The sequence below is a fragment of the Brachyhypopomus gauderio genome, chromosome 9 (assembly GCF_052324685.1).
Source record: "Brachyhypopomus gauderio isolate BG-103 chromosome 9, BGAUD_0.2, whole genome shotgun sequence".
Lineage (NCBI taxonomy): Eukaryota > Metazoa > Chordata > Actinopteri > Gymnotiformes > Hypopomidae > Brachyhypopomus > Brachyhypopomus gauderio.
In genome coordinates, this window is record NC_135219.1 from 10,281,633 (window position 1) to 10,298,868 (window position 17,236).

Sequence of the window (17,236 nt, forward strand, 5' to 3'; positions counted from 1 at the left end):
CTATGGTGCAGTGACCTGACCTGCTCAGCCACAGCTGCATTACAACCGTCAAACACTTACACAGCAACTGATGCGTGAAGCTGCAGCCATGTGGCAACAAGACAGCAAGCCAAAAGATACACTGCACTAGGGTTGACAGCTTCAGTTTGAAAGTGGAGTATAATCCAGTGTAATGGAGTTTAAGTAAATACAATGGATGTACTTTAATAAAGAACTTGACAAATGTACAGCACCACAAACAGTAACAAATATGATTGTACACCACGAATCAATGGTAAGAGAGAAAAATAGTTTCTTTTACATGCTAAAAGAATGCTGAACTGAATGATGCTGTATGGACATCATGAGGCATATTGTGACCCTTTAATGTATATATAAGCCCATACATATGGAAATAGGCAACATGTAAACTAGTTTCATGAAGTAACACAACTAATAAAGGTCTGTAACGATGCAGTAGAACAGTTTTTAAAGGAGTGCAACATTTAATTTTGTGTTGGATCTAGTATTTCTATTTCTTTGTGTGTGTGTGTGTGTGTGTGTGTGTGTGTGTTTCAGAGGAATAGCAACATTGGCTGTGCAGTTAATTAAACTGATAAAAGTGTTCATTTTGTTAATGAAAAACGTCATGCCATTCTTCTGGTGTTATTGATCACAGCTTGCCGTACACACATACAACATGGACAACGCTAACACGTTCACACACTCTCACCCATGCTGTGTCCTTGCCGCACGTGTGCACCGTTGCCGCCCCTTTTCTCTTTCCTGCTCGTTCTCTCGCTTACATGCAACGTTTGACAGCACATTCATCACGTCCTCTATTTTTTGTGTTTTAATTAGCTTTGCACTTTAGTCTGCTGTCACCGAGCCTTTGCAGCATACGGGGATGGTGTCAGGAGGCGCTCATGCGATAGACCAGATCGGAGTGAGTAGTCGTGTTTGCTTATAAGAAATGGGAACTTCATCAGTGGGATGGGGGCAGCGTCCTTATCAACGTTAAATAAAGTCTCGATGAAATTGGCCGTCTCCCCACTGCCAGATATTACTATTCTGCAGGAGCTCTCTTAATTCTTCCCTTCTCTTGTCATTTTCGTCATTCCTTCTGACGTGTTTCTTCACGCACACGGACTGTATGAATGCCAGCTGAGTGAATCACGATCAATAGGTGCCGAAGACCTTTTTTCTGTGATCAGGGGACGTGAAACAAACTGGCGCGTCCCGCTGTGTCCATGAGCTAGAGGACAGAAGGAAGGAAATTGATGAAAAATGATCAGTTTGTTTAGGCAGATAACATATGCTTTCTGTTTGGGATGGTGCTGAGCTGGGAGAATTAGCTACAATATCACGGTCTCGTTGACAGCTCACTGCCTCCGCCTTCCAACCACTGGAACGGAACTGGGTAATGTGGTTAATGTAGCTACTGTGCTCGCTGACATTTAACCGTTTTAAGAGTCCCAGAGGATGATAGTAAAGTGGGCTCATAGTTCAGCACAGTGAAACAATACCAAAGGGAAACGCTTTTCAAAAGGTATTGATCAAGCTAAATTCAGTCTGGAAAGCATTCCATTAACACACATGCAAGAGAATTCTAAAGCAAAATGTGTACCACTCTATACCCTTGCTTTTTTCAATTTTATATTCGCCACGAGTACCTACATACTGGTAATTAAAAAAAATAGAATGTATAGTTACAAAAACACACAGGTTAGGTTGATTGGATACAGTAAATTATCCTGTATGAATACAATTTGTATATATACACATATACCACCCCCTCCCCCCCATCCCTGCACGCGGTGCCGTCTCCAAGGGGATGAGTACACCGTGGCAAATTGGCTACCCTTCTTATTGGTATGTCTGAATTAATTGTAAAAGCTAATTTCTCTCTGTAAAGCATCCTTGGTTTTTTTTTAATGTGCAACATAAATATAACTAATACAATAATAATAATAATGAGTATTGCATTATTGTATCGATGAGAAAAAAATCAATAAGTCTATTAGAACTAGAAAACAGAACAATGAAATATGACCTCACAGGAGCAGTGCCAGTGGTGGGTTGTCTTGTCCACTGAGTTCCACTGTTGTAAGTGTCAACTTGCGACACTGTCCCAGTCAGTATCAGAGCTGTCATGAGGAAATCATTCAAAAAGATAACGGTGTTATCTGTCTGCGCTTCCAGCGTTTTAACTGCCAGTATAATGAGCTCATAGCTCATCTACCCCCAGGATTACTTTGTCACTTTGTCAATAAACATCACAGGATTAGAGGCTTTTTTTTTTATTACTTTTTTGTAGACTCCTAAACATATACAGAAACACATAGATGTGTTTGCACACCCACACATGGAGTGGTGGAGTCTTCAGGCTGAATGTATGAATCACTCCACCAGTGTAATTAATCTCTGCTTTGTGCTTAATTGGTTGCTGTGCTGGTTAAGCATGAATAGAGGGCAAGCCATTATCTGAAAGCACAGGGACTAGATTGTAAATATGTCCTCATACATAGAGTCTTAATTGTTCCAGAAATTGCTTGATTGTTTTCCCCTGTATTCTTTGGTGTTGTATCATCTAAATTCCATATTTGAAATAGCCATATCTAACATGCTTATCACAAACAGAAGCATAATACAGGCTTTCCTAATTGATTAAGTACATTTGTGGCAGCTTTCAAAACCTCCTCAGCTTATGTGTGCATATGTCACTTCATGATGTAATTTCCTCATTCATTTTGATGTCAGACAGGCAGACAGTATAAGTACCACCAAGTACTACCAAGTTAAACTATAAATAGTAACAGAATTGTCTGGTGCTTCAGCATAGCAACCTACCAACCTCTCTGCACACTTTCCTTAGACCAGTGTGCATCAAGTTAGAGGCATTTTTACAACTGCATTTAGCCAGGTCAATTGATAAAATACTGCAAATTATCATCAAATTATGAAGAAATGATTCTGCTCATAATGTTAGCACCAGAATAATTTGTAATATATGAGACATAAAAGTCATTTAAAATAGGTGGAAACTGTGGCGGCTGTCCCCGACTCCTCCCTAGGGCTTGTGTGCGAGTGTGTATGTACCAGTTTCACCAGTTTCATGTGTTGTTAGCATAATATGTAGCACCTGCATTATTTTAAGTGTCTGTGTATTTAGGTCTTGTCAGTCCCTGTGGTGAGAGGTTTCTCATGTGATGTTTTGTGGTCACTGTTAAAATAAAAATAAAAAACATTTGGTTGAAGCTCTCTGTATTCTCTCTTTGCTTTGCATTTTTATAAAATAATTTCTTTCTTGCAAAGTATACATTTCTACAAACGTACAACTTGTACAAAGTACAACTCGATTACAACCTTTTTTCTGATCAACTTAAAATACTTGTGGCATGTGAGCAAACTGTATGTGGTGATTGAGAAACCATGTATGAACTTGCCTCCCCTTCTCTGGCTGATCTCTTCTGTCCTTCAAGCTCAGGTCCTCTCCTGGTCTGGGAGCTTCAGGGTCCTGTTTACTGCCTTGGCTATTCCCAGAACTACATTCTTCTGGACAGAGGTCTCAGATTTCTTTCCTGGAATCTGCTGGGGCCATTGACCCTAGTGCTCTGATGTCCATTGGACACACTGCTGCTTTCACCATCCACATCTTTTCCTGCTCTTCTCTCAGCCTTTGTTATTCCTTGAGCTTTTGTTTCTTGTTTTCTGGTATTATTGAGATTGCTACATCTATCGCAATGCACGCCTTCTGCTGTAGTCCATCACTACTATGTCCAATTGGCTAACTATTACACAGGTCAACAGCATTTTTGGGGCCAAAGATATTTCAACAAATTTAAGGTAACTTTGGGGTGCTGATTCTGAATATGTCATCAGTTTTGCCAGATTGGCTCAAGTTTTTGAGATTTTTCATGAAATGTGTAAAAAAAAAAGACGTAATTTGCTACACGCGCATTAACTTTATTTTATTTAAAATAGGCCAAATACACTTTTTTATGAAGTCTGTTATGTTTCTTCTATGTTTTTGCAGTGTATATTCACCACAAATGTAACAGAATGTGTCTGGATCGTTAAGACAACTTCTTCTTGATGAGTTCATGCTTTTCACTGGAAAACAGACAACAACATAAAGTTAGTGCAACAATCAAGCTATGAACAAACTTTTAGAACACTAATTAACAAAAAAATATATTGAGAACTGCTCAGTTCAAGTACTAATCCCAAGAAATTAATGAGATGATGCGTCGCATTTACCAACAAGTGCTATAAATAAGATACCAAAAATCTCAAAAACTTGAGCCAATCTGGCAAAACTGATAGCATATTCAGAATCAGCACCCCAAAAATACCCCAAATTCATAAAAATATTTTGGACACCAGTATTTTTATTTTTTTTTTGTTGACCTGTGTTATCGTTCTGTCAGTCTATCTGGACGTCCCATGGAGCTTTAGCTAAATCATTCTCCACCACCTTTGGGGTGTATCCCAAAATATCAAAATTCCCAGCCCATATTTGGCACAGATGTTTCTGTATACTATGGCAGCTGATTATGATGTTTTACGTACGCTCTCTGCCTGTTTTCATATTGCATCCATATTATGTGCTGGATTGTCTCAGGGGCATCTTTGTACAGCCTGTACATACCTGGTGTACTCCTGGACCTTGGATGCTTCATTCTGCATAGTGGCTCAGATGGTCACTAATCCTGAACTTCTTCTCCTCTTTCTATTTGGTGAACAGACTTGTAGTGTTGGATTTGGGACGAAATCCTTCATGCATTGTGAGCAGTTTCATTGTCTTGGTTTCAGTGGCTTCTGTCTCCTCCTTTAGCCATCTTATTATGCCAGCAGGGTATCTGATGTCTGCTAGAGCATGTGGGTTGATAACCCAGATCTTGTTCTTCCCATTCAGCTGATATCTCCGTACCTGCCTCTCTCTTCGTAGGTATTTGACTTTAACTGCATTCCTTGTGGCCTCTCCTTGTAACTATCTGACTACACATATCCAGTCCAAATACCATTCCGATGTCGTTGCTGTATATTTGTATACCTTGATGAGATGGATTAGTGAGTCAATGTCCCATTCACTTTTGGTATACAAGTTGACGTGTTCCATCTAGAGGTAGCTGATGGTTGCTCCATAGCTATGGACGCCGGTTACTTTAGATGATTTCACTGAGGGAGTTCTTGCCGATGCAGAACAGCAGCAGAGACAGGGCATCTAATTAATAAATCCCACACTTGATGGTGACTCATGCTAGTGGGCTCAAGTTGACCTCTGTGGTCGTCTTCCAAGGTCTCACAGAGATTTTAATGAAGGGTATTGGAGTGCTGTTCATGTTATACAGCCTCATGAATTCCTAGAATGTATGGGACACCGATTCATGAGTTTTCTTGCAGTCAATCCAGGTGGTGCACATTTTGGTCTGTCTGGTCTCAAGTGATTGTTTTATTCTCCATTAGCTAGTGTTTGGCTCCTCTGGGGTTCTTGCCAATGCCTTTCATGGCCCCACTCATGTACTAAACCATGTGCACGACCTCCATCATGTTCTTGGGAGCATACCTAGATGTTGACTGCACACAGGCACATGGGGCCCATACACACCGCTGAGTCACATTATGAGTTGTCAGTAGAGATGTTACAACTCCATCAAAATCTGATGGGTGATGTAAGTGTTCTAATGTACATTGTGTGTCCTCAATTTACTTTGAGCAGTGTAGATGCACACCTTTTATTCACCTATATATTTTTCCAATTAAAGTTGTTGAAGGATTTTCATACTGGGTCTCCTGAGGTCTTGAGATGATTGACAGGCAGCAGAGAACTATTAGCCTGGTGTTTTATGTTAAAGTAGCACCAACCCTGAATCAATCACAATTCACATGGATGTCATAAGAGGAGACATGAAAAGATTTTTTAAAACTTGTTGGAGAACCTTCAGGAGGGAGAGAAAATTCAGAGACATGAGATTTATCCAAATGATTTTTGTCTGGCCTCTATTGAGGTGTGAACATTACAATTCTTGGCAAGGTGACTAAGAATAAAGTTTCCTCACTTCTATCATTGTTAATGAAAATGTCCAGTGTTTGTTGCATTATGTGCAAGTCACACACTCGATCAGAGGGGGGCACCAATGAGAAGACTGGAAATAAAAAAAATTATTCATGAAAAACAAATCAGCTGTGATGTTGGACACCGATATGAAAAAACTAAAAAATCATCAAAAACTCATTAAACTCATAAAATAAATCAGCACAATGTCTTGCTATTCTCAACAATGAAAGCCAGTGTGCTTGTCAAATGGGTCTGATTGACGTGAAGGAATTTGCTCAGAAAAACGCAGGCAGGAATGGACACTTGGGGCATTGAAGGTGAGAGTGTTTTACTGTATTCTGTTAGCATGCTTGAATACAGATCAGGTTTCTAAGAGCCAGCGCCAACTTGAGTCAACTTTGTGTGTTGTTACAACATGCCAGTCGTGTCAATGTTCTTTTTAGCTTAGCCCGTAGAGGGCCACCACCCTCCCTCTTGTGGTGAGGCCTCAGAATTTTCCACTATCATTATGATAGAGCAATTATAATGTACTTTCATAATTAAGCATTCTGGGCACTTTTATCATTTTTATCTATATTCACAAGGTGATGTAATCAACAAATACAACATTTGCTTGCTTTAACAGACTATATTTGTTCTTGGCACATGACACCTACAAGTCTGTAGATTCCTTTCTGGGTTGCAAAGATGATATTAACCAGTGGAGAACTTGTAATTGAACAAGGATAAGAGGGAGAGAAGGCTATGAATATTGGCAGATGGGGTGAAGCGCGAGATTGCTTAACTGCTTGTGAATGCAGATAAAAAGCTACAGCTCCCACGGTTCATGTTAACTATGCCGACGCCGGACACAGAGTTGTACTCTGAAAGTAAACAGATTTTAGTGTCATCAATTCCAGTCGAGGATGCAGTGGATGTTGTTTTTGAAAGGAACAACCTGAAGTATGTAGATCTGGTGGGGAAAGAACACGTGGCAGGTGTATAGGAGACCTGTAGAGATAGGTGTTATGGGATTTGGAGCAAAGTCTGCCACTTCCTTGCTTGTGCATTTCAGAATTAGAAGCAGTAAACTGTGTAGCAGTAAAAAGTGTAGCTGTGAAGGAGTTATCAGAAGTCACTGAAAAGGCTGGTGGTGCTTGTGGATAAGGAGACCTCAGACTGGTTGGGGTAAGGCATCATAAAGATGGAGTGGCTGAGGTTGTGGAATGAGCAGGCTCTAATGGAGCTGTAATGGCATAGGACCTTTCACCTTTTCTGCACACCTGTATCTGCACAAAAGACACAATCAGAAATATAGCTGAGAGGAGAGATGTAGTTATTTATTTGGAATTCTTGACTGAGAGGAAAAACTAAATCAAGAATCTAAGAGCTGTTTTTGACAGTGAACTCAGACTCCATATTCAAGAACCATATTACTGAGGTCTGTAAAACAGCATATCACCTCTGTAATATCTCTTAAATCCATGACATTATCTCAAATGCTAACAGTGAGAAACTCTTACATGCTATTTTTGCACCTGAGCTGTATTATTGCAACACTTATCTGGCTTACCCTGTAGCTCCAAAAAATAATCTGCAATGAGTTCAGAATGCAGCAGTTAGAATCTTCTCTCCAACTAGAATGGGATCATGTTAGATCCACAAATCCTTCCTCTGGTCACCCATATCTTTCAGAGTTCATATCCTTTTATACGTTTTTTATGCCTCCATAGTTTTGCCTCCTTATGGAAACCTTGAAGGGTAATTTTAAAAAATTAAGTACGTTTCAATGTCAAAGTTCTCCTATTTTTTCCTCCCTCATTTCCCCCTGCTTCCCTGAAAAAAAAACTCCTGGCTAACATTTAACATGTTACACCAAGTTCAAGGGGCCAAATTTTATACTTCCTGAACCGAATGAAAATAATTTCACAGAGGAGCTAATGGTGAACAGAGTAGCATGCTATACCAGCTCTGACCATTCTAATTGCGGACTACCTACCAATATTATAATGTATATTCAATACTTTATACTAATCTTAATAGTACAGATTTGGCAGGTTAGTACACAAAATATAAATGTACTACTACATACTGTACATCCTACTAACAGGAAATTAAGCATTCCTACGTCAACATGTCATTGCAAGCTGTGATTCAGTTATTTTGGACATGACTATTAAATCTATTAAACTATATTAAATCTATTAGACTATAAAAACTATAAATTATGGTCGCCCTACCACCACAGTTTGAGGCACAATTGGTTGATCTGCCACAGTTCTCAATTTGGCAATAACATCAGATCAGTGCCAGATAGGCAGAGAATTCTGCCACATGCTCTTAACCTCTCACACTGATCAAGTGTGAATTCACCATAAGGACTTGTCTTCTACCCTTTGAATTAATCCAATGAGCACTTCTGCGGCCATGTTTCAGAAAACTCATACTGCTTATCGTTCTATAGTCCCGTCCTGATTGGCTGCCTGAGGTGGAAAGCTGTGGAATCTGATTGGTTGACTGAGGTGCAAGACCATGAAAATGCATTCTGTTCTAAATGTATTGTGAAAATGCATTTTCACACAATTGAGTGCTGTTGGTATTGTAATGTTACTGAAAACAGGAGAGTTACGTCATTTGCAATTCTAACATATTTGGGGTGTTTTTTACTCACTTTTTTTCTCTCCCACAGCATTGCTTCACAGCTTCAAAAATTATGCAAATTAGTCAATGATGTCATTTAGCAACTTCTAGCAACTTTTAAGACAACCAATAGCTACTTTCCTTAGTGAGGAGTTGGCAACACTGGTCATTACAACAATTATGGTTTCCTGATAAAACCAGACCTAGAGAAACCCATCCGTGCTTTTATCTCTAACAATGGGCTGGCCACTGTAATGATCTCCTAAAAGATATTCAAACAGCTTCAGCTGAAACAAAATGAAGCTTCCAGAGTTCTCGCTAGTAGCAAAAAACACAAAGTCCTCCATTCTAAAGTCCTTATACTGAATACCAGTATATTAAGAGTCAACGCCAAGTGTGACATGATGGTACAAAGCAGATACTTGCAGATCCTGATCAGAGTGGTTTTCTTATTTGAAGGGAAATCCAGAGACGTATATGTGGAGAATGTGAGGGTCAAAACAAGAGTTTTCATAAACAGGAATCCAAATAAAACCCATATCAAAGTAAAACAAACAGACCAGGGACCGAATCCAGAAAACAACAAAGCACAGGTAAACAAAGGGATCAGACAAAAGACCAGAACATCCCAGATTGATAACAGGATAGCACTCAGTTTGCAAAACAGTAAAGAACTGGCAATACTTCGCAAAGACTGAGTGTGGCTGACCTAAATCAAGTAGGGCTGATATAATTGGCTACAGGTGCATGTGGTAATCAGGAGAAGAGGATCTTGTGAATCGGTGAGTAGAATATTATTGGTCTATGAATCACATAATGGTGTAGGACCAGCATCTCTATCTTATATGCAACACTGTGAGCTTGGCAGTTCTCCATTAGGAACTTATCAGTTAGTACTGGCCTAGGTAAAGACTGAAGCCAGTTATCAGACAATAACAGACAAGCCCATGATACACACAAACAAAAACCGTGTAAAGGCGAAAAAGAGGATACCTCAGCAGTCGAGGGTGATGGAGGAGGTCATATAGGGGTGGAGGATGTGAAAATTTTAGGCTGCTTCACCACTCCCCCTTCTCATTTAAGCGAACCAAACAGAGTAGGAGAGGGCGTGACTTGTTTGTGAACAAAATGCTTCTCAAAATTCTATGTAAGCTCTAGTAAAACAAAATCCCGAAGATTTGTGAAATTTCGCAGGGACATTTTTTTAAGTCTCACAAAGAGGACATGTTCGGGTAAAAGATGATGTCTGGTCACTCTAGCAGATAGATCAGAATTCCAGATACTTTTGAGCCAGACAACTACAAGTATCAATGCATTTACAACTTTTAAGTCTTCAAAAAAACACCTCAAACACTCTTATTCAATATTGCATTTAATTAGGACGTTTGATCACTCTGACATTTATATATTATGATGTAACTTCTTTTATTGTAATTTTTGTCTTGAATTAATCTGTTTTGCTTTCACTACCCTTTAAAAAGATTCTGTATAAATAAAATGTATGGTGTGTGTCTATATAAAACTGATAGTCTGTTGCCAAGACATTTTGTTTTTTCTCCAAGAATGCCTCAGTAGGAGGTGTAATTTCTAGAGGTATGTTAAGTGGAGGCGTAACTCCCTGAAAGTCTGAAGGGAAAATGGAGTCCTCTCTGCAGATAAGTGCTAAGCGGCCTCCATTTAAATCCTGCTGTAGAGGAATTTCACTGTCATGCCTTCTTATACTCTCCAGGAGTGGTAGGACCACATTTATTTAGGGAAACATTATTTCACACCTCTCTCTCTCTCTCTCTCTCTCTCTCTCTGTGTTGCGCATGCATACACACTTCCTGGAGAGGAAGAGAGACAGAGTTTATAATGTATGTTTTCAGTACATGGAACACTGCATCCAAAAAAAACACACTGTAACCTTCAGGTTTATTTTTTTTTACTCTTTTTTTCACTCTTTCCTTTTTGTAAAATATCCAGCTACATTTTTGGCATGGAGGCATTATCCACATCATGGTCTCAACAAACTCAAAAAATAAGAAGTTTGATTAGAACATAGGGTGGCTTGTGATGGAGTCCAACTGTGCGAGTCTGAGCAGAACTTAGTAACAGTATAACAATTCTCACTTAAAGTCACTCAACACATGCAATCACAACATTAATTTTCTGGAGCCGTAGGCACCAACACAAATTAAAAATGTAATTTCAAGTTCTCTGAAACTCATGTTAAAAGCTCATACAAATGAATACTCACTTCCTCTTCCATCATCTCTATACAGATTACAGCATGTATGAGGTATATGAGGATGAGAGCAGACAATCAGAGATGAGGGTGTTACTAACTGATTTAAAGGAGAAGCCCCTGCATCCCTGTCTTTGCTCTCCATATGTTATGAGGTTAGGCACAGAAAATAATTTGATTAATAAGCAACCAAGCCGGATCAGTAGATCTGGCTGAAAGTCATCTAAACCAGCACCAAGGATTGTCAGTCAAAATGAGCTTTCGCACATGCAGGCATGCAAAGCATCCGAGATGTAGGAAATATCTAAGGTTAATCTTTGACAAAAGGAATCCATTACCTGTCTTTGATGTCTACAATACGTTCCTTCTTCACCCCAAGTACAGACGTGCATGTAAACATTCACAGCACCTGTCCAAAGTAACATACACATTTATCAGCATAATGCTACACATGGTGCACAGTATCCAGACCCATGACCTTGGTCTGACTTGCACCGTGCTCTGTGGAGATACACAGGTGTGTTGCTGCTGTGAATAAAGAATTATAGCGTATAGTATAAACACACATTTATTTAAATATTGCTTGCATCTTCATGCCATCTGATGGAGGAGTCTGGGTTTGGCGGTTGCCAGGAGAACGGTACTTGTCTGACTACATTGTGCCAAGTGTAAAGTTAGTGGAGGGGGGATTAAGGGGTGAGGTTGTTTTTCAGGAGCTGGGCTTGGCCCAGTGAAAGGAACTCTGAATGCTTCAGCACACCAAGACAATTTGGACAAATCCATGCTCCCAACTTTGTGGGAACAGTTTGTCGCTGGCCCCTTCCTCTTGCAACATGACTGTGCACCAGTGCACAAAGCAAGGTCCATAAAGACATGGATGGCAGAGTCTGGTGTGGATGAACTTGACTGGCCTGCACCTGACCTCAACCTGATAGAAAATTTCTAGAATTAATTAGAGCAGACTGAGAGCCAGGCCTCACAAATGCCTCAGTATGTGACATCAAAAATCCCCATAAACACACTCCTAAACCTTGTGGACAGCCTTCCCAGCAGAGCTGAAGCTGTTCTAGCTGCAAAGAGTGGACCAATGTCTTTTGGTGGTCTTTTGTGTCCTTACCAGAGGCTCAGCACAGTATCTTTGTTGTTTCCAGAATTGTCCTCTTTTGGACTATCTGATGTCACAGATAATAATACATAATATTCTTTATGTATAGCACCACAAAGTACACAAACCACATACTTGAATTAAAGTACAGATACCCAAGGTAAAACATTACTCCAGTAAAAGTAGAAGGCCTCCCTTTAGTCCTCTACTCGAGTTAAAGTACAAATGTATTGGCCTTCAAATGTACTTAAGTACTGAAAGTAAAAGTAAAGGTTTTGATATTTAACACCTTGCTCTGCATGTAAAATTAAACGTAAAGTGCTATGTTTAAAGTGCAAGTTTTCCAACGTAAAGTGCCATGTTTAAATGTTTATTATTTCACAATATCAATGCATTTAGCTGGAAACTCCAAATACTATGAACTGTGGTAAAACAAATAACTAGCTAGCTAGCTAGCTTAACTAACTACACGCAGAGTGTGTTGCTAAGGCCGTTTTCTTTTATGTACTAGCAAGAGCCTACTTAGCTAGCTAGCTAACCACTTCCAAGCTAACTAACTAACCATGCTAATGCTAATGTCTTATTTTAACATACACAAACCGTTTGTTGCAAGATATTGTTATAGTTCTCAGGAAAGAAAATGACCGGTAGGCCTATGAAAATAGCTCACCTCTACGTGTTTCCTTAGACTGGGGGTGCTGGAGCAGGCAGAGAAGACACTCGAAGACGTCATTTTTCTTTTCGACTACTTCAAATAATTTCACTCAGATAAGGTCATGGGTTTTGTTACGGTTACAGTTTCTTCGTTTTTATGTGGGGATCGGATCTGTTCCCTCTAACCGTTACACTGCTGCAGTGACCTTGAACAGAACGCTGACGTGCGCGTGCTTCCCGCGTCTTTCGTTTTGACGTTACTTTTGAACCAAATCAAATCAAATATATTTGTATAGCGCTTTTCCTAACAAATGTTGTCACAAAGCGCTTTACAGGATTTACAAGGTTAACAATACTATGGGTCCAAATCCCTAATGAGCAAGCCAAAGGCGACAAGTGGCAAGGAAAAACTCCCTAGATGGTGGGGAATAGGAAGAAACCTTGGGAGGACCAAGACTCAAAAGGGAACCCATCCTCCATTGGGCGGCCCGTTAACACACAAATTACACAAAAACAAATTATACAGACGAATACACAAGTTACAAACAAATCACACAATCAGGCTAAGTATAAGGTAACTAGAATGAAAGTTCTGGGTGTTGATATTGTCAATGTAAATGTCTTATGATGAACGCCAGGTTTTCATCCCGTGTCGGAGCGATGACACTGGTATTGTAGGCTCCAACTGCAGTGTTACTCCCCAAGACAGTGAACACGTGAAGCCTGCAGTAATTACAGATTTCGCATAATGTACTGGAGTAAAAAGTAAAATATTTGACTTTGAAATTGAGTGGAGATTAAGTTAAAAGTTACAAAAAGGGAAATACTGAATTAATTACATTTCATTCCTTACTGTCCACCACTGCCTTTCATATACACATGCAACTCAAAGTGCTTTACAGAATTTATAGACATAAATAATTCTTAAAATAAATAGAAGAAAACATTCAGTGAATATTCAATTAATGTAATAAAACAATAAAATGACATTAAAATAAATAGAAGAAAACATAGAATGCAATTAAGATAATGTAATAAAATGTAAAAAATGATCAATCATAGAAATTCTCTAACTAGATAACCGTTTATAATAGATAAAATGCAGAAAGCAGGAGGGGTAATGGATGTGGCAAACTTAAGTGACGGATCCATCCGAAGGAAGGAATATGAGAAGTGAGAAATACCAATAACCTTAAGAGGAACCCAAGAGAAAGTGGAAGGTTAAAATCCCAGTAGTGAAGGGGGAAGTGGAAACAGAGAAATACTGAGCACAGAAAAATTACAGTTCTAATTTCACAACATGGTCACCAATGCACTAAACTAGAAACAATAATCTTTAGTAATGCTACACTGGACAATGTATTGGACATGCAGTCATTATAAGATGTGTCAATGGTCAAATATTGTGCAGTACTGGACAACAGAAATGTTGGAAATGTGTGGAATGAAGTTGCTGGTAGTTGTTAGGCAAGAGTGGGGTTCCTCTGTGTGTCTCACAGTTCCCCACAAACTGTCAAGAAGAACGAATATCAGTTCTCTCAGATATTTCACAGTAGCACTAAGACAAAAATATGATTATTTTACCGGTTGACCGGTATGTTCCGGTTGACTTTCCACTTCTACCAACTGGACATGGATAGTCAGTCTCACTCTGTGTATGTTAAGCAGTGAGAGCTGGTGCTGGTAATTAGTTCTGAGCAATTTTATTTAGCAGTATTCTCCACATGAAAGCAACACTGGCAGCTGTCATGCCACCTGTGTTTAAGGACTGGAATTACATAATAGAAAACAATGAAAACAAGTAAGAGATGCTTGTGATTATTAGAAATAGCCAAGTTAGTTTTCAGCCTGTCACTTCTGAATTATGTCATGTACCATGACTAAACATGACACTTAATCATACAGCAACCAAACTGTGCAACAGTCGTCAAACCACGAAACTAAAGGACACTCATTGCAAAGTGCTCATTAGCAGAGCCATGGGCAAGTTCCCATTCCAAAACCTGTGAAAATTATCAGCCAATCATTTCAAGAGGCTCTTAATCTAATGTCCAGTGCTATTAAACTATAATTGTCTCACATTGCTCACATTGCTCATGATGCAAGTTTGGACCTATGGGTTAGCAAAGTGTATATCATAAAATACAACAACATAAACATTCAGATAAGCATTGGTAAAAGCCAATTTACACTAACTGTAAGTTCTAAAATTTTGCTCTGCTTACTGTTCTGTGTTGTTAAGCACATGGTATTCCCTTGTGAAATGGCACCTTTGTGTTACTAACAATAGATTATAATTTTTGGTTATGAACTGACCTCCATTGATTCGCCCTGATTAATAACACATCCTCTGACCTTCGTGTTCCTGAGATCAGTATGATTGTTCATGGCAAAACATGGGGCAGTAGTTTTCTGACTAGTTTTGTTGTCATGGAGCAGTAACTTTGGGTTACAATAGATTTGTTTGTTTCTATGGTTGGTTGTTTGGTTGTTTTGCCAGAAAGGTGTATTGACCAAAATAACACTTGTGAGAGGTAATGCTGAATAAAGCCAGATTCTGGAAAATTAATGGGATGCCTCAGTGTTCTCTCTGCTGGAAAATGGCTCCATTAACATTTCACAAGTCAGAAGCTTCATGTCCTGCCAAGTAGCAGTTTATCTTGGGAAACACCAGCCACTAAAAGGTTGATTTATTTATTTACTTACTATCTTATAGAGTTTTTGTCCTTAAAACAGGAAAAAAAAATCATTGTTCTGAAGAGCAATTTAAACTACATATTCATGACTCACCACATTGTTAAATGAGCTGGCCGAGTTAACAGGCCTCCGTGGGTGGACACTGGGACATGCATATACCAGCTCCACCTGAAGGCATTTCCTCGTCTTTCCCCATGGGTTTGACGTGGGAGAGTCTCAGGAGACTCACTGGTGTAAAATCGCACAGGTAAACCATCATAGTTTGCATCATACTTGGAAAGGTGCAAGTTAAGGTAACTGCACTTGAAGATAGCATTCAGAGATGTGAATGTATCTGAAATGTACTACAAGTCCCCCACAAGCAGACCTTGCATTTGCAAGTACAGAAGTACAGAATTAGCCCTCTGAGGCATACACGTAGAAAACACCATTTTTGTTTGAAGCTTAAGGATTTTGGATTGACACGCTCACACCTTTATGTTACAGACCTAAAGAATGTTTTGCTACACAAGGCCAGATCTCTCGCCAAAAGTACAAAGACAGAAAAATGTTCATCTTAAAAATAAAGCCAGTGGGAGACTGAATACTGAAGTAGAAAGGAAAAGAGGTAAAGGACACTGTGATCTGAGAAGGTCATTTTGTCCAGGAGGTTTTATAAAGGTTCTTTAGCGCATAATGTTTTATAAAGGTTCTTTAGTGCAGGATGTTTTATAAAGGTTCTTTAGTGTGGGATGTTTTGTAAAGGTACTGTACTTCTGGAGATTCTATAGAAGTTCTATAGGAAGTTCTATAAGGGTCCTGTAATGTAGGAGGTCCTATAAGGGTCCTGTAGAGCTGGAAATTCTATAAGGGTCCTGTTATGTAGTAGATTCTGTAAGGGTTCTGTAATGCTGGAGATTCTATAAGTGTCCTGTAATAAAGGAGGTTCTATATGGGTCCTGTAGTGCAGTAGATCCTATAAGGGTCCCGTAATTTAGGAGTTTCTATAAAGTATTACATAAAGTTCAAAATGCAATGATCATTATGTGGTCTTTGTCTCAACCATCTGTTATTAATCAGTGAGTCTGAGAATGCCCACATTAACTGCTGTGCATTTCAACTGTTATTTTCAACTGTTATAAAGATTTTGCACTGAATACACTGAGTAATAAATAACTACAATATTGCATATAGGTTGATGCTCAAGAACACTTCTACACACTGATTATGGATTTTGTGATAGACCAAAGGCCTCTCACAACACTGATAATTGGAAACAGCACACAAAAAATGTCTAGAAAACATTCTACAGCCTTGTACTACAGTGTTGATGAGCAATAAAGATAAACAAATGTAATAGCAGTAAAAAAAGGCCAATGTGTCATGAAGGCGGGTCTGGCTGAAGGTTGTGACAGAATACAGCTAATTATGTGAAACCAGGTTTGGCATTTTGTGTTCTTAAACCGCCTTGATCCTTGGCTGAGAAATAATTGCACTAATGGGCAATACCTCATTACAAAATAATAACCCTTATTATTTATAACATATTATGCTTGATGTCGGCTGTCTGATTGACTAGTGGTGGTTGCACTTCCATAATCTTATTAGATTTGATTAACCTCAGATCTGTTGTTGTCATTCCTGTTACAGCAAATATTTATTTATTTTTGCATGGAAAAGGTTCATTGTTCAGTTTTGTGGTGATGTTAACAGCTGTACATTTGTCCATGACATTATCTTGTCTGTTTATGGGTTAAAAAGGTGAAAAGCACTGATAATTTTGTGTGGCTCTCTGACTCACAGCCATAAACTGCTGTTTTTGTAACACACAAGTGTGTGTGCTATAGCTGTGAGGTGTGTCTCTAACTCCCACACGAGTAATACTTAATTCGAGAAGGCCATGTGACCTTGTGAC

The 17,236-nt window shown here is 39.1% G+C and overlaps 1 long non-coding RNA gene across 2 annotated transcripts; it reads right to left on the reverse strand.

Moving 5' to 3' along the window:
• Positions 1-166: 166 nt before the first annotated feature.
• LOC143522957 (uncharacterized) lies at positions 167-13,038 on the reverse strand. Of its 2 annotated transcripts, none has more exons than XR_013133182.1 (4): positions 12,662-13,038; positions 11,225-11,295; positions 2,038-2,126; positions 167-1,234 (listed from the first exon to the last, which is right to left on the reverse strand). It is a non-coding gene; the product is annotated as an uncharacterized LOC143522957 (long non-coding RNA). The 2 variants fall into 2 exon arrangements; XR_013133183.1 differs by having other exon boundaries at positions 2,033-2,126.
• Between the last annotated feature and the right edge of the window lie 4,198 nt (positions 13,039-17,236).